The following is a 17069-nucleotide window of genomic DNA, read 5'->3' on the forward strand; positions in this document are numbered from 1 at the left end:
CAGCCCAATCTCTGACTTTTTTTTTTTTGCTTGCTTTGAAGTGATGAGGACAAAATTGGAACCATTTAAATAACTTGTGTACATGCTTGCTCAGATTGACTTTATGTAGTTGACATGAAATAAAATGACTAGTTTTGCTTTTCCTCATTTAATGAGCTCTGGAAAAAAATATGCTCAAATAGCTCTTTTTGGATTGCCATGGGTTATTCCTTAATGTGTTATCTTTGTGAAGGCATAGGTTTACTGCTACTATGATGAGTGTCATTCGATTTAGCTGATCTAGACTACCTGAGCTCTCAAATGAGGAAAGTCTGTCCACTCAGTATTTTATCTTGAAAGAAAAGGATTTCTAGTTTTATGTCTGCTCATTATTTTTTAGTGTGCCACATTATTTTTGTTGACACATTGTGCCGACATGCGAACACAAACGTGTCCAAACATCATCTTGCACCTTCGAATGATGTGAGAACAAGTCGTGTTGCCACCCACTAGCAATGTGCCTGTCTTGTCACACCTGTGATTGATTGGAGACCCTCCGTGGTGGTGTCCCCACCTCTTCACTCCGTGTCAGCTGCTATTGGCTACAGGCCGCCGCCACACACACACACACACACACACACACACACGACCCTCCACAGCCAGAAATGGAAGCTGCGTTGATATTGTTTCTCTGCAGGGAACCCTTTCGAGCTACCCCCCAACACCAAACAAGAAAGTGACCTGTTAGTGCTGAGGTGAGGAAAGTGTGCAAGGGCCACGCATAGTTTTAAAAATGGACAGATGGACCAATAAATAATAATGCTGTCTCTGTCTGTCTGTCTGTCTGTCTGTCTGTCTGTCTGTCTGTCTGTCTGTCTGTCTTCTCTCTCTCTCTCTCTCTCTCTCTCTCTCTCTCTCTGTCTCCCTCTCTCTCTCTCTCTCTCTCATCATAGAAATTGTAATCCCTCAAAGTAATCCCCATTTTTAATAGATGTACCTGTAATCTGATTACATGTTTTTTCCTGTAGCTATAACGGAATAGAGTTAAAAAAAATAAATTGTAACCTCATTACTTAACGGCGGTACATGTATTCCGTTACTCCCCGAGCCTGATCACGATATTGCGTATAAACAACCTACAATCTGTAATAACGCTTAATATTGAGGCACTTACTTTTGCTAATGCACGCACTCATTGAGTTCCTCCACATATTGACTCGGTTCCCAAGCATATTGCGTTCCCCTTCACCTGACCATTAGCATGGTTTTTAAACATTGAAAAGGCAAAACATGCCTTGTGAAAATTAAACTGCACTAAAAAACTAGCCACTAGAGGGTGCTAGAACTACACAAATGGAAATCAACCTGACTTTTTTTAACAGATGTGCTGCTTTGCGACATGACGACGACGATATTGTGGCAGTTTTAATATCACGATATTGTCGTTATTGTTACATTCCTAGTAATTAGCTAAATTAAATAAATGTGTAAACTGCTAAATAATGTAAATAGTTTGTGGGCCACATAATAGAACAGAGCAGGTTGTATGTGCCTCATGGGCCATACTTTGCCTTCTTCTGTTTTAGTGGCGTAAAACAAGCACATTGATGTACACTTTCGGAACAATATATATTTATTGCATTAGCATGCATTATACTGAAAGGTGTTCCTAGTGTTCTCCTGTTATTGATTGCATAAACAAAACAAAGTTTTGCTTCAAACTTTGAGAGAAATGAAAACAAAGAGATTGAATGAAAAGTGAGGCCTGAGATTCCATTCAGGAGCAGCAACAGTGAGGCTTTTTATGTATACTGTACTTCATGCAAGCAGCAAATCATCTTGTGACTCGCATTCAACATTTAGTCCTCGATTATATCAAAAGTAAATATTTGTTACCACAGTAACAAATAAGGTCAAGCACTACTCACAATGCTGTATTGCAAATATTTCGGATTAGAAGCTGCTACATTGAGTACTTCCTGTATCCTCGCAACTGAAACTTAGCACTGACATGAGATCAAGGAGGCGTTCATCAGGAACTCGGGCCGCTAACCCACATCAGGACCGACACTATCGCTGGCAATTTGCAAGTCTGACGGAAATCTGTACGACACTCCCAAGGGGCCTGAACGAAAACATTAGTTATGTTTACGGTTGTGCAAGCTTTGTCCTTCACGTGGCCTCTAAGGGCGATAAAGTGAGAGTTATACGATCCACCTTAGGCAGAAATAGGAAATGTTGCTGTGAACAGCAGCTGTCGCTTGGGTCGACTCGTGCAGCGAGAGGCCTCGGCCTTCCCAGACACCGCCAAATAAAGAGACTACTGTGTCGTAAGACCGCCGACCCCCCCTCCCGACACACACACTTTTACTTTCCCAAGGTGTTAAACTGCAGAGGTGAGCAGGACTGCGGCATCTTGAGCCACAAATGAGACGACAGTTGCTGATGGAAAGAACATTATTTGCACAAAGTTGCTGGATTGGGCTTCTTGTGTGCAATCAAAATGTGTCAGGTGCCTGGCAAAGGATAGACGCGGCAAACATGACGGATGATCCGCCGCTATACATCGCAGACGCACCTTGGGCAAACCGATGCCGGCATCCGAGACATGTCTGTCTCGCGACTGACAGCGCACATTCGACATCCGTCACCGATTTTACCTCTGCGGGTTGATACGCGCACCGCTTCAAAGGAGTTGAAGAGCAATTCCGATAGCTGTCAGCGGCCGAGATGACTCGCAAAACAAAATCTTGGGGAATATGGGAGAAGAAAACATGTTCGTAACCCCTCTGGCATCCTGCAGTAATATTGCACACTCCACACTAACTGTCAAGATGGAATGTTTGCCAAGTATAACGCCAACATGAGGACCATTTTCAATATGCCACAGAAACGTCACTCATATAGTAAGCTCAAGAGATTATAATTGTATCACAGTATCATAATGTATAAAAGATACAGCCTTCAACAACAAAGTTCAAAGAACGTGCAATTCATGCACAAAAAAAGCTGATGACAAATGGGTTGAAAAATGCTTGTAAGAAAAAAATATTCTATATAGAATGTTTCTCAAACAAAGAACAAAAGATGCAGAGTCTAGGTATAAAAAATATAAAAAATAAACTTGTATCCATCCTTAGAAGTCAAAAAATAGATTACTAGAGAAAAGTAAAAGTAGTACAAAAAATACCTGGGATATAAAAAACAAAGTCTTGAATAAAGGCAAGACAAAACCAGTCTCTCCAAACTATTTTATGAAGGACCACTTGGTAATTTATGATAAAGAATAAATTGCAAACCAATTCAATGATCACTTTGTCAATATTGGCCCAAAGTTATCACACGATATCCCTGACGAAAATATCAATTGTGGAATCATACCAAAAAAACGTAAACATAATTTTTCTTGAGGCCGTACAAGCTAGGGAAATTTTGAACATAGTTCAAAATGTTGCTAGTAAAAAATCAAACGACTATATAGATATGAATATGTCGCTGATAAAACAAATCATAGACTTGATCATAGAGCCTTTAACGTATATCTGTAATTTATTATTTATAACAGGAATTTTCCCAGAACAAATGAAAATAGCAAAAGTAGTCCCACTCTTCAAAAAAGGAAATAAGAATGATTTTTTGAATTACAGGCCTATATCTCTACTCCCACAGCTGTCCAAAATAATGGAAAAATTGTATGCGACAAGATTAAATAAATTCATAGATAAGTATAACATTTTAAGTAACAGCCAATATGGGTTTCGCTCCAATCACTCAACTACTCAACTATTAATGGAGTTAACTGAAGAAATTTGCACAGCCATGCATAAAAAAACATGTTTTAGTAAGTGTTTTTGTGGATTTATAAAAAGCATTTGACACCTTAGATCATGAAATATTACTGCATAAATTGTTCAAATATGGTATACAAGGTGTTGCACATTAATGGGTTGCCAGTTATTTAAAAAAAATAGAAAACAATATGTTGAATTTAATAGTAGGCAATCAAAACACAGTTATGTAAATTGCAAAAATATATATAGCACAAGGACACACAGCTGAGTTATTTTGAATTATTTTGTTGTAACACTGAAAGCATCTTGACCGCTCGTCATTAAATTTGTGTTGTTTTTTGTGTGCTTTTTTTAGTTGATCAGGGGCAGACAAAACAAGTTTTACTTTTTTCTGTCCCCTTTCATTTCTTTTGCTTTACATTGAATTTGAATATTGCTTTATATTGTCTTTTTTTTAATGAATGAAATAAAAATGATTGATTTATTGATCTGCTTTTTGGTGGTTTTCGGTCGACTCTTCACCCTCCTGACCAATTTTCTCTCAGCAGCAGGTGATAACTTGCATTTTCTTCCTGATCATGGCAGTGATAAACAGTACCATTCACTTTATACTTGCAAACAATTGATTGCACTGTTGGTGGTGGGACCTGCAGCTGCCTTGAAATGGCTCCAAGTAACTTTCCTCACTTGATCAAGTCAATGATTTGCGTTTTCAGATCCGTTTTGATACCGTTGAGCTCCTTTGACTGTCCATTGTTGCATTTGTGGGCATTGATATCCAATGAGCCCTGTTTCAATGGCCTCAGAGAAGTTACAGTCATTCAAAATCACACACAAGAAGTTAAGAAGCAATGGAATGAAACTCATTTCATTGACAAACTTTCTAAGTCATCAAAATTGCCAATTCATGTTAACCTTGCAATAGCCATTGTGATATTGTGATTCATTCAAGAGAGTTCTCCACAATATCAATCTGGGACTGCTCCACATTGATTTGCTCGGGAATGGCGGGACATGCTGTACAATACTTCGAGCTAATTGGACGATGCGGCACTGTACGCGTTTGTTTTGACCAATCACGGCCACGGATGAAAATGTCGCCTTCGTTTATCGTCGAAGGGGGGGCACGGACATCTTTACCAGCTAAAAATTCACGAAGCGCCTGGTGAGTGATTCTGCAAGAATAGAATTAATTGCAGCGTCCATTCATTCATGTAATGTTTGTTTGTTTGCCCTGGCGTCGGCGCTGGCTTCCTGGTTTCGTCACAGCTGCATATCACGCCCCAAACAATAATGTCGCTTTGTGATTGGTCCGAACCACTGGTCGGTGAAAATCAACGGGCTTGGTACAAGATGTATTCTCCGGAGTTTGTGAACTCAAAAATACCACGAGAATTCATCTTGCAGAGCATGATTAAATTCATGTTACTGTATGTATATTTTTGACCCAGGAGATTTGGTCCCTTTTTCTGTTAAGCGCGCATTGTGCCGTTTAAAAAGTTACAATTAAAGCTTTTTCTACATCATGGATGCTCCACCAATGCCCAGATGAGTACAAAGAGCCCTGACTGTTTTACTCTGACTGCATCTATCAGCTTTTATCTTCCCTTTATAGTAGAATGTGCGGACCCTCACACTCCACAGTTTCCTTGGGGAGTTTTTCGTACCTCATTTGAAGTCATGTCTTCGTTTGTCAACTGTGGCTGTCGCTTTATGGTCGTGCACGTACTCGCACGCGCACCATGAACGAGCCTGACACAGATGCTGCAGTTACGCTTTGAGCCAGAGGTGGCAGTCGCGAGAGAAAAAAAAGTGACAAACTGCACAAAAGACCCTTTAACCAATAATAAAGTCATAAAAGAACCAAACTTTATGGATATTTTTTGTGACAAAGAAGTATCTGTTCCAATCATTCTTTCAGAGAAAAAACAGCATTGTAGAAATAACTGGTAACTCAGGAGAGCCATGACTTTATTTTCTTTACAAGTTTTCTTTACAACTTTTGATCACAACTGTATATGATTAGACAAAAAAATCTAACATCCGTTCAGCTATATTTCCCTTTTAAATGTAATACATTTTAATGTATTCTTCAAGAAATGTTTATTTTTAACCATTAATTGAGCTATGGTTTTTATTTAACATTTTTGCAATACTACATTTAAATAGAATCACTAAGTACTTCTTTTTAAAATATATTTTCCAATATTTAAGCTGTGTTAATGTTCAAACTGTGGCTTACAATAACATTGAATATGTTTTTTAGTAGGGATGGGCGAGTACTGATACCAGGTTTCAGGCCTTATTTTTGTGACGCGGCAGCGGCCAATGCTTTCAGCAACGATAGAATTTAGAAGAATAGAAAATTGCCATTAATTTCATGCAAATTTAAGGAACATGTTATATTGGTATACATAAGTCTTTCTTTAAAATTATCTGTCATATTTTTGGGGGGCAAATTTTATACAGTATATCAGAATTACTGATGGTATCAGTACTTATTGGTGTATTGGTGACTACACAAGAGTTGAATACTCGTACTGGTATCCATCTGAAAAAATTGTAATGAACATCCTGAATTTTTAAGTAATAAAAATGTATTTTGATGAACACTTAGGCCTGCAATATTTGAATGTTGATCATGATGGTGATGGTACTTGGAGAGCTTGTTAATTTTTTAGGTGGTACTTTTATGTAAAAAGTTTGAGAAACGCTGCAGTCGACAGTATTAATCAAAACTGAGCTCAATCAGATTTTGTACAATTAGCTACCATAACATGTTTGGTGTGCCTAATGTTGTGGCTAAGGGTGTATTTTGCACCTTTGGTTGAAACAAAATGCTGTTCACTAAATCAGAAATTCCGCCTGAAAAGATTGCACACTATGCAATCCAGAGCGGCGATCGAAGTTGGTTGTATATTGGACCAAAACAGCCCAATATACAACTCCCTCTTTAATTACAGCCGCGTGTTCAATCAGAAAGCATAAAACTCCCGAAGGACAGGTGGCATGTGTCCATGAGGCCTCCAAGGATTGATGCGCCCGCGTCCCCACGCTTCCTGGGCTGGCGGCCCACGACAAGGCAAAAAGTGATGGGCTTTTATGACATCTTAAGGAGTCTTCTTTTTAATACAGCCCATTACTGCTATCATACAAATCTTTCAAACTGTGGCTCCATCTACAGCCTGATCAATTTTTACGCTGCTGAGCCGTCCCCTTTTGCCCCATTTTGTCATACTCAAATTTCATATTTTACAGGACTTTTTTTCTTTTATAGGGAAAAATGTCAATAAACATACATTAGGATCCTGCTCTTATTTAGTGTTTAATTGTAACCAACAGCTTCAAGAACATTTCATTTGTTTCTGTAGTAAGCAGAACACTTTAAATATTATTTACTTTCATGTGCCAACGAAAATATATTGTGAAGCGCTGCATTGATTTAGAACATAACCTTGTCTCCATACGGACAGGAGGTGCTGAATTTATGAATCCTTTGCACAACTCCTTTAATTGAATTTTCCAAATCTCACACCACACACAAATAATCAATAGCTGCTGCTGTGTGGAACTTGCCTCAGAATTATTAGGACTCTGCTTTTTCAATTTTGTAGTTATCAGCAGATACAGGCATGCTGGGTATTTGTAATGCAGGAACAATACCCGAAGGATTTATGCCTGCTCAAAGCCTTATTGTTCACTGTAAGTGACTTTTTCAGATTGCTTGCTGAGACTTCTGTTAACATCAAAGAATGGCTGTAAGCACTTCTAACAGTGCATCCCGCTGGATTTGTCTAAAGAAATATAAATATTTTCATGGCTTTACTCGGCTGCCGCGGCAGTGTGCATTGCATTTCATGAAAATAAAGCATGAAGTTGAACACTTTTTCTTTTTCACAATCAAACCGGAAATGGTGCCACAGTTATATTGAAAAGGTAACTCATTTACTTTACTAATTACTTCAAAAGTAACTTAGCTACTTTACTTATTACTTGCTTTTAAAAGTAACAAATTTAGATTACATTCACATATTTAACAACTGTTTTTTGCATTTGATGAAGCTTTCGTCTGTTAATTCATCTGATAGTCAGATAATATTGGACAGCAATGAACCTCAGGTTAACGTTGAGTTTTTCAACTCCTATTCTTCTATTTCAACCCACAGAGCCATTCTAAATGACCATTTTCCACTGGAGCAGCTTTTGTTTTGTGATACCATCACTATCATCTGCTCGGTTTTCAGGATCCGTCAGAAAGAGGCCAGAACTCTACAGCAACTTTGAATTATAGTTTGTTTGCTTAAAATGTGTTTGAAAACACAGACACCCAATTCCAGTCCCCTGCCATCTCCCTTAACTTTATGACGTCTGTTGTTTTAAGGAGGTTCATGCAAAACAGATAAATTTCAAAGATCCACCATGTGACAAAAATGTGACATTCCTGGGGTGTGGATTCACAATGCATCACGTATGTTCATCCCTCTTACTGGAACAAATCGCCATAATTATCTAACAACCTTGTCGGAAAACAAGCTTGCCATCTGACAATCAGCCCTATTCACTTTCCGCCATTCACCATTGTGAGATTGGATCACAAGAATTGCTTTGCTGCAGGCATAATATGTGCCTAAAATAATCTAATTAATTCTTTCCTCAGGAAATCTACTCACTGACGTGTTGGTGTAGCCATAGAAAAATGTTGTTTTTCTCCAAAGGTCGTAGAAAACATGATTGTCTTACTCAAACAAGCGTCCATTGATGTTACTAATGGTAAATGCCAAAGAATATGCAGCGAGAAGCAAATCAAATTAACAAGTAGTAGAAAGGGGAAATCCTTGGGAAATCTAATAGCCTTGTGACTCCATTTGTGTTCATGCTGATCCTGAAAGCAAGTGAGTACGTGCAACAAAATGTTTGGCCTGAGATCTGGTTGAAAGACGATGGTTAGTGACGGGGTCGGCTAGTGGTTAGCACGTTTGGCTCACAGGTCTGAGGCTCAGCGTTCAAATCTCATCTCAGGTCTTCCTGCGTGGTGTTTGTATGTTCTCCGTGTGCATACCAGTTTTCACCCACATTTTAAACACATGCATGTTAGGTTCTTTTAACACTAAATCAGGGGTCACTAACCTTTTTGAAACTGAGAGCTACTTTGTTACTGGTTAATGTGAAGGGCTACCAGTTTAATACACACTTCAAACTAACACCTCTTCTGTACCTCCGAATGGATCCATGGAGTAGAAGTCAAGAAGTTCCCTGTCTAGGCAGGCTAGCTCCAGTGTTTTTTAGCCAACACATTCAGGTAACACATTAACTTGTCCTATGGCAACAATTAACCCACTAACAGGTCAAAGTCGACCTAGGACGGTTGGTCAACTGTAATGCATGCACTCCACGAGAGGATTAGCTTGCTGTTTGAGCCAGCAGCATAAAAGTAAACAACAATGAACATAACACTGCGTTACAATCGACACAAACACATTGTAAAGTTCTTCCAAATTTGTTTTACTGAAGTTTTTTTTTCCATCTGGTTAGTTTTCTCTTAAACCCATTTCATATTTTGTTCTTATTTTGATGAGGTAAAAAAAAATCTATCTATATCAATATCGACTGATATCAAATACTTGGGACTGTCTGTGGTACTCGTGAAACACATCTCAGCCATATTGCCCTGCCCCATATATTATTGACTCATTTCCTCCCAAAAACGGTTAAAAACGTTCCATTTTAAATATTGCCATGGTCCCCAAAAATATTTACACAAAAAAATAAAAGAAAACATTTAATGCTAGAGCTTACAGAAGGCAATGGTAGTTATTACAAAAACTGCCAGCAGGTGGCAGCAGAGTATAAGAGCTCAAGCAGGGCCATGTTGAAAAAGACTATTTCCACCAGTGTTTTAAACAGATTTGTGAATAATGATGAAACTTAGCTATATTCTAATATTAATTGCTGCAAACTGGAAACATAAACAAACAAACAAACATACTTTTTTTCCTGATTAAAGAAGAGACTCTAATCTTTCTTTTGGTAGGTTCCATTTTTTATAGCCATCGAACACAATATTCTGTGGGCCTTGCAAAATCAGTCAAAATCCAGTAAAACACCCAGGACCGAAGGGGGTTGCTTCAGTCAAAATGGCTGGGAATGAATGAGTAAAAGGGATACTTGACTCATTGAGCCATTTTCAGCAGTAAAAAGTTAATAATTTGTCCAGAATAAATTTAATAACTTCATTATTATATTATTATTATATTTTCGACTGAAGATGATATCACCTGTGCTGAGGAAGTAGGTAATGACCAATCATGGCTCAGTTTGCTGACCAAAACCAGAAAACAGGCGAGCCATGATTGGTCGTTACCTATTTCCTCAGCACAGGTGATGTCATCTTCAATTGACAGCAAGTGTAAAAAATTGTTTTTAAAGGTATTAATTGTACAGGAAAAATTATGTAGTTATCAAATCCATTCTGGACAAATTATTAATTATTTACTGCTGAAAATTGCTCAATGAGTGAAGCATCCCTTTAATAATAAATTATATTCATCCAAACGAAAACACTGATCAAATTAATTTCTCACAATTAACAATGATTTAATAGGGTGGGAAACCAATATATATCATCATCATACATTTAAGGATGGGCGAGTACTGATTCCAGGCATCTGTATCGGGCCAATACCCAGCCTTATTTCAAGGTATCGGTACTCATGACGGCGGCCGATACCTGTATTGGTTGCTCTCTTGTGGCCGTTTTATGATCAGGAACTGCCATTAATTTCATGTGATTGTGGGGTGGGGGGGCGGCAGGGGGTTTACGTATGAAAAGTACTAGTAGTATCGGTACTTGGTATTGACATGGTGACAACTCAAATGTGGAGTACTCAATAATGGTATCAGTCTCAAGAAAGTGGTATTGAACATCCCTAGTTATATTAAATATTCCCATAAATGTATGCCACATTGTCAAACAATCACTCGTGCAACATTACTAGGAAATCACAATGTCCCATCACTGGTAAGCTATTTTTAGGCTACTCACGGACAGCACGTTGGAGACTCCTGCTGTAAAATTGTACATAGGTGGGAATGGTTGCCTTTATGTGGCTGCAATTAGTTGACAACCAGTCCATTTTGTAACCTGCCTCTCGCTTAAGGTCAGCTGGCCTCAGCTCCAGCTCACCCGCAAGCCTAATAAGGGTATGTTAGGGTTAAGATACTCTGGGAAAAGCAAGCTGATGCTCAGACTAATCTAAACTTCTTGATAAGATCAGCCCCAAACTCATCAAGGGTTTTCATTTAATTAAGGCTCTACTAGTACTACGGACGCATAAAAACACACCAGCGCGCACACACACACACACACACACACACACACACACACACACACACACACACACACCCACACCCACACACACGCACACGCACACGCACACACACACACACACACACTCACACACACTCACACACACAGAAACTTGTTTTTCTAAAACACTGCCAATTCATGACCATTATTAAATGGCAATATTAGAACATCACAAACACATCCTCTGTGCTTGGCGCACCCGTGGAAAGTCATATGGCTGTTTCTTAGTTGGATTGACTGACCTTTGCTCTGTTAACGTGCTTCTTTTCAATTTTACTTTTTTCATTTTACATTCTCATTTCTCATGTAAATTTGTTTTTTGTTTTTATTTGTTCATTTTTCCTTTCGGACAAATCATTGTGACAATTTCAACATAACAGTTTACAACATATATTCGTTACATCCGAAAAGAAAAAGGTCTGACGGGAAGAAGCCGAAGTTTATTAATTCCCGTCCTCAGAATACATTTAAGACGCAGTTATCAAAATAGGTCAGGTAAAGCAGGATTAATGCACAGTAAATCATTTGAAGCGCCTTGTGATTAAACACCTTTTGGGCTCTGAAAACTAAACTTAATTTAACATAGCTTGTGTTTGAAAGTTGTCAGATCAATAACATTGGACACACGTTCTTTAGAAAATTCAAACTTCTCTCATGTCCCAGTTCTGTGTTCAGTTTTTTCCCCTCTTGGCACAGCAGACCTGACTGATCCCACAGTCCCAGCTGGCATCTGCTTGCAGTCAAACACGAGGCAATTCAGTGAAATGCCAGCTCTTAAGAGGTTAATGAAGTTTGTGTTTGAATAATCCAAATCAAACGCCGCATACAAACGTTTCAAGGATGATTCATAATTATTGATACAGTACTATTAAGATGAATTTAACACAGGATATGACGTTCACTTCTAAAGAAAATAATGCAATAACAACTGTTGACATATTTACAATCAAAGATGATGGCAATTGATTATTGCCATCAATAAATCACCCTTAGGTCATCCGAGTTGCGGGGGCTGCTGTCCAAGCAGGGAGCCTCTGGCTTGCTTCTCTCCAGCCACCTCGTCCAGCTTAAAGTTGTGCTTGAAAGTTGGGGTATGTAGACTTATGAGCACAACGCTGAATGTACAAAAGCTAAAAGTCGCTTAATGACACAAAAATGCTATGAATTGTCACCAAAATTGAGATGCACATCTCAAATAATGTCAACTTTAACTTCTGAAAATATAAAAAAAAATTGCCACAGTATTTTGGATTTAAAGCATCAAGCCTGTTTCTCACCATACAGTGCGCTCATAAGTTTACATACTCCAAGGGTATGTAAACTTGGAGGTCTAAGTCATTAGTGTATTTCATGGATGTGGATAGCACGCACTTTGGCATTGACAATGTTGCAATTGATGGAAATGTTGACCTCGACAAGATGGCCGCAACATAGGCATGTCGTTAGCCTGCTGCTACAGTGTAAACATATGAACTGTAGTATTTTGTCATATCGATGATCAACATGAAGAGGGAAAAAAGACCCAGAGGCGAACAAGCATTTTTCCACTTTTGATGCCATCATTTATTCACATAATTTGACCGGGGCAATGCAGTCAAACGTAGTTACAAACTTGCAGCTGATGTGATACAAGAAGAGTTTATAGCTGGTGCTAATTAATTTGCAACTTCAGCCAAAATGATATTAATGTTGAGCTGAAGAAGATACAGCGTGCAAATGTCTGATTATATCAGATGTGGATGCTTTGATTGTTTTGAAATACCAGTGGTGTGGGAAAAGGACGGGCTGGCCCACAAAAAGCGAAAATCTGTGTATAGCTGGGGCCCATTGAAATGAATTAAACACCACAAATTCTTGAAAGAATGCTGCTAAACTTTTACTTACTGGAGAAATTGAGGTATGGGGTGAAAAGGGAAAAAATGACAATCTGCCCAAAATATAGAAAACAAACCTAAAAATAAAATACCCGCAAATATTTAAAACTGCTGATGCCGAAGCACGAGTATGTGGGGGTTCATTGTACACTGATAACTGAAGCAATTAGTAAGGTAACATGTAATTTGCAGGAACTTCCTGTTAATTACATCAAACAGCAAGTATACTTTGAAGATTTGGATGCTGTTAATCGCTAGCAGGGGGTTTAGGATGACGAAGTATATGCCCATCATATATTATGTTTGTCGAAGTGGGGGAGTGGGGATGGCAATAAACATCCATAGCGATTACTATTCGTCGTTTATTAATGGGGGATGTTAGTTCAAGTTCACAAGTTCAAATGTATTATTTGGGGGCAAAGCTTAACCTGGTGGGGGGCAATGAAAGCCTGGTGGACCACCGGGCTAATCAAATGCTTGAATGTTAATCTTGATTCAATTCTGATTTCTCATTAAAAATCCAGTTGCTTTATGTACATACAGAGGTCTTGGTGCCTCTTGAGCTCAGCTTTCATGTGTGTGGATGCAGATTGCAAATGTTCCTGTTCATTACCGCCCTCTGTTGGCTGCAAAATATAAGAAAATTAGGAAATTAGGAAAATGTACCGAGTTGAATCTATAACATCATACACACACACACAAAGCCTTTCAAACAAGCCATTGTGAAAGGCAAAGCCATGTCAGAATTGAGTATTTATTATGTAATAAAGCCATCATCCCTCCATCTAAAGAGCCAATGATTTATAAAGGCCCTCCTAATGAGATGAGACGTTTCCGCCAATTCGAAAGATTTAAGAGCAAAGAAAGATTTTGTCTTACGAATATTTCCTCTAGCTCTTTCCTGGCCTTGATGAATGCTACCAGCTATTGCTCCAATTTAGACCACAAAGTCCAATCTGGTCTAAGCAAAAAAGGAAAAGGTGGTATGACAATATGACATCATCTGATTGCGCCTTGTTCAATACAATTGGCTCCAAGTTTAAAACTGTAAAGAAGCTTAACAGTTCCACAAAAATGCACAATTTGTTATTCTTTGCATTAAATGAATTACAGTTCTTATGCCTACGGCAAGGAGCAAATGTTGACGTTGAGGTGCTTGTTTTGTTGTGGAATGTAGTTTAACTGTTATGGGTGGAAATACCAGTCCATTCAAGAATTTGTAGATTCATACAGTAAATTATTGAGTTGTAAATATTGAGCAGACATTTTTCCCCTTCATCAATAATACTTATCCTCATTACGGTTACAGGTGAGCTGGAGCCTATCCCAGGTGACTTTGGGTGAGACATGGGGTAGACCTTGGGATGGTCCCCAGCCAATCACTGGGCACACATATGAGGTTTGTCACCGAAGTTCCAAGACTGGTGTCACAAAACAGCCGAATCTCAAACTAGAGCCTCGTGAAAAAAATCTATGTACTATTTTAGACTTAATAAACAACCCCTCTAGTAGCAGCCAAGTATAGTATATCCCATTTGGCCTAATTGCTTCAAAACCTGATTAGTCAACAATCCCACACAATAAAATAAATGCAGTGATCCATTTTACAGTTCTGCCCATCACTCGTGTCCTTCTACATTTACATTTGCCTAAAATAAAACCCTGCTGTGCTTCTTCGGACCCGAGTATGACAAGCAAGTGGGCACTATGAATCTACTGTAAACTTAGCTCATGAAATGTATTCTTGACTTCACGATGAAATTAAAAACTAATGCTTATCTTGATTGATAGGCCAGACACCAAATGTCTGCCTTAGCTAAGGAAATGGTTCTTGTGTTAAGTAGTTCTAATACAACTATTTTTAGTGCTATGTAAATCATTCATAATTTTGCAAGGGATGAATCCCTGCCATTTCTTGTCTCCTGACATTAAATTCTGATATGTCATTATGTTACTGTACATCAGGAGAATGTGGCAAGTGAAATATAGCAACTCATAAAACGAAGCTCTTTAAAGTCTTTAAATTAGTGCTCATCAGTTAACATAAAAATACTAACTCACATGTATTCTATTTCATTGATATGTTGTTTGAGTTTTGGCTAAACTAACTTGAAATGTTAAAGCTCGAGTTCACATTATTTTCCAACTCTGTTAGTGGTGCAGCCTTGACTGTTAAATATACCGATTTTAAACAGAGAAAGCTAATTAATTTAGTGCAGATGTGTATGACTACAAATGGGTCACTGGTGTTGAATGAAAAACCAATGTAGGTATAAATTAGTGCTGGTCCTTGAGGGTGGAGATGCAATAAGTTATATGCACATATAGATGAATCTATTTTGACCACATTTGAAGCAGTTTGGTGCCAATTTCCATACGCTATATAGGATGCTTCAGTTTCTTCCTGGGAACTTTTAGTATGAGTCAAGAAAGAGTGTTGCTTGTTTTCACAGGCACTGGTAGTAACTTGCAACAGGTCTTGACTGTGTTGTTTTGTACAAAACAACCCAAATAAGTGGGTTGTAAATTGTTTTGTTACAAAACAGCATCAAATTAACCCAAGTAGCGGGTTGGTCCATTTTTTTTTAACCAAAATTGGGTTATTTTTGATCCAGCAGTTTTAAGGGTGAAGTGAAGCTACAGCTACATTCAAATCTGATTTGAAACGTCAAATGCACCCTTTAACCACATGGTAATCACACAAAGGACTGTGAATTATATATATTTTTCTTAACCTTTAGTAAAAATTAAAAAAAAAAACACTAAATGTACACTCATAAATTCGGATTGTGCAAACAAAAACAGAATACAATGATTTGCAAAACATTTTCAACTTGTATTTAATTGAATACACTACAATAACAAGATACTTAATGATCAAACTGATGAACGTTAGTCCCTCATTTGAAATGTAATGCCAGCAACACAATAATAAAAAAAAAAAGCATGGACAGGGTCAACAAAAGAGTAGGTTGAGGAATGTAAAAAAAAGAAGAAAAAAACACCTGTTTGGAACATTCCACAGGTGAATAGGTTAATTGGAAAGAGGTGCATCCCCAAAAGGCTCAGGTGTTTACAAGCAAGGCTAGGACAAGGTTTGCCCCTTTGGGAACAATTGCGTGAGCAAATAGTCCAAAGTTTGTTAACATACATTTGCAAGGAATTTGGGGACGTCATGCTCTTCGGTCTATAATATCATCAAAATATTCATAGAATCTGGAAAAAAGATCTGCACTTAAGGTTTAGGCCAAAAACCAACATTTAATGCCCGTGATCTTTGATTCCTCAGGTGGCACTGCATAAAAAAAGTGGAATCCTTGTAAAGGATATTGCCACATAGGTTTAGGAACACTTCAGAAAACCCATGTCAGTTAACACACTTCATTGCTCCATCAACAACCGCAAGTCAAAACTCTACCTTGCAAAGCCAAAGCCAAGTGGAAAACTTTGCATTAAGGTACATACAGGTTTTAGAGCAACATATGCTACTATGATATACAAACAACATCTTTTACAGGGACGTCCCTGGTTATTTCAGCAAGGCAATGTCAAACCACATTCTGCACGTGTTCCAACAACATGGCTTCATAAAGAGGGCAAGTATTAGACTGACCTGTCTTCTGTTGAAAATCTGTGCTGATTGTGGCATTTTGTTGCAGCTTTTTGAAATCTTATGGCTGACTTCATTTTGTCAGACAAGTTGTAAGCGATTTCTTGACAGGTCTAGGGGTAATCAGGCTTTGTTTTGGTCAGTGAACATCGGCTTCCTAAAAATGTGATAAGCTGTAGTTAATTAATGATTTAACACAATTTTTCATTGCAATGATTCTAATTAAAACAATACAAACTCAATGTATGTAATAACAATTTTGTTTTTCAATTAAATCATTCAAGTTCAGTGATTCAAATTCAAATATAAATATAAATGTTTCTGGTGGCCATATCCCTTGTGCATTTTTCAGTCCATAGCACAGCCCAAGTTATGGAATCAATATGCAGCTACAGTACATACATAGATACATAGATACGTAGATACATAGATACAGACAGACAGATAGA

This window comes from Leptonotus elevatus, chromosome 11 (assembly GCF_054856555.1).
Source record: "Leptonotus elevatus isolate MCC_2025b chromosome 11, RoL_Lele_1.0, whole genome shotgun sequence".
Lineage (NCBI taxonomy): Eukaryota > Metazoa > Chordata > Actinopteri > Syngnathiformes > Syngnathidae > Leptonotus > Leptonotus elevatus.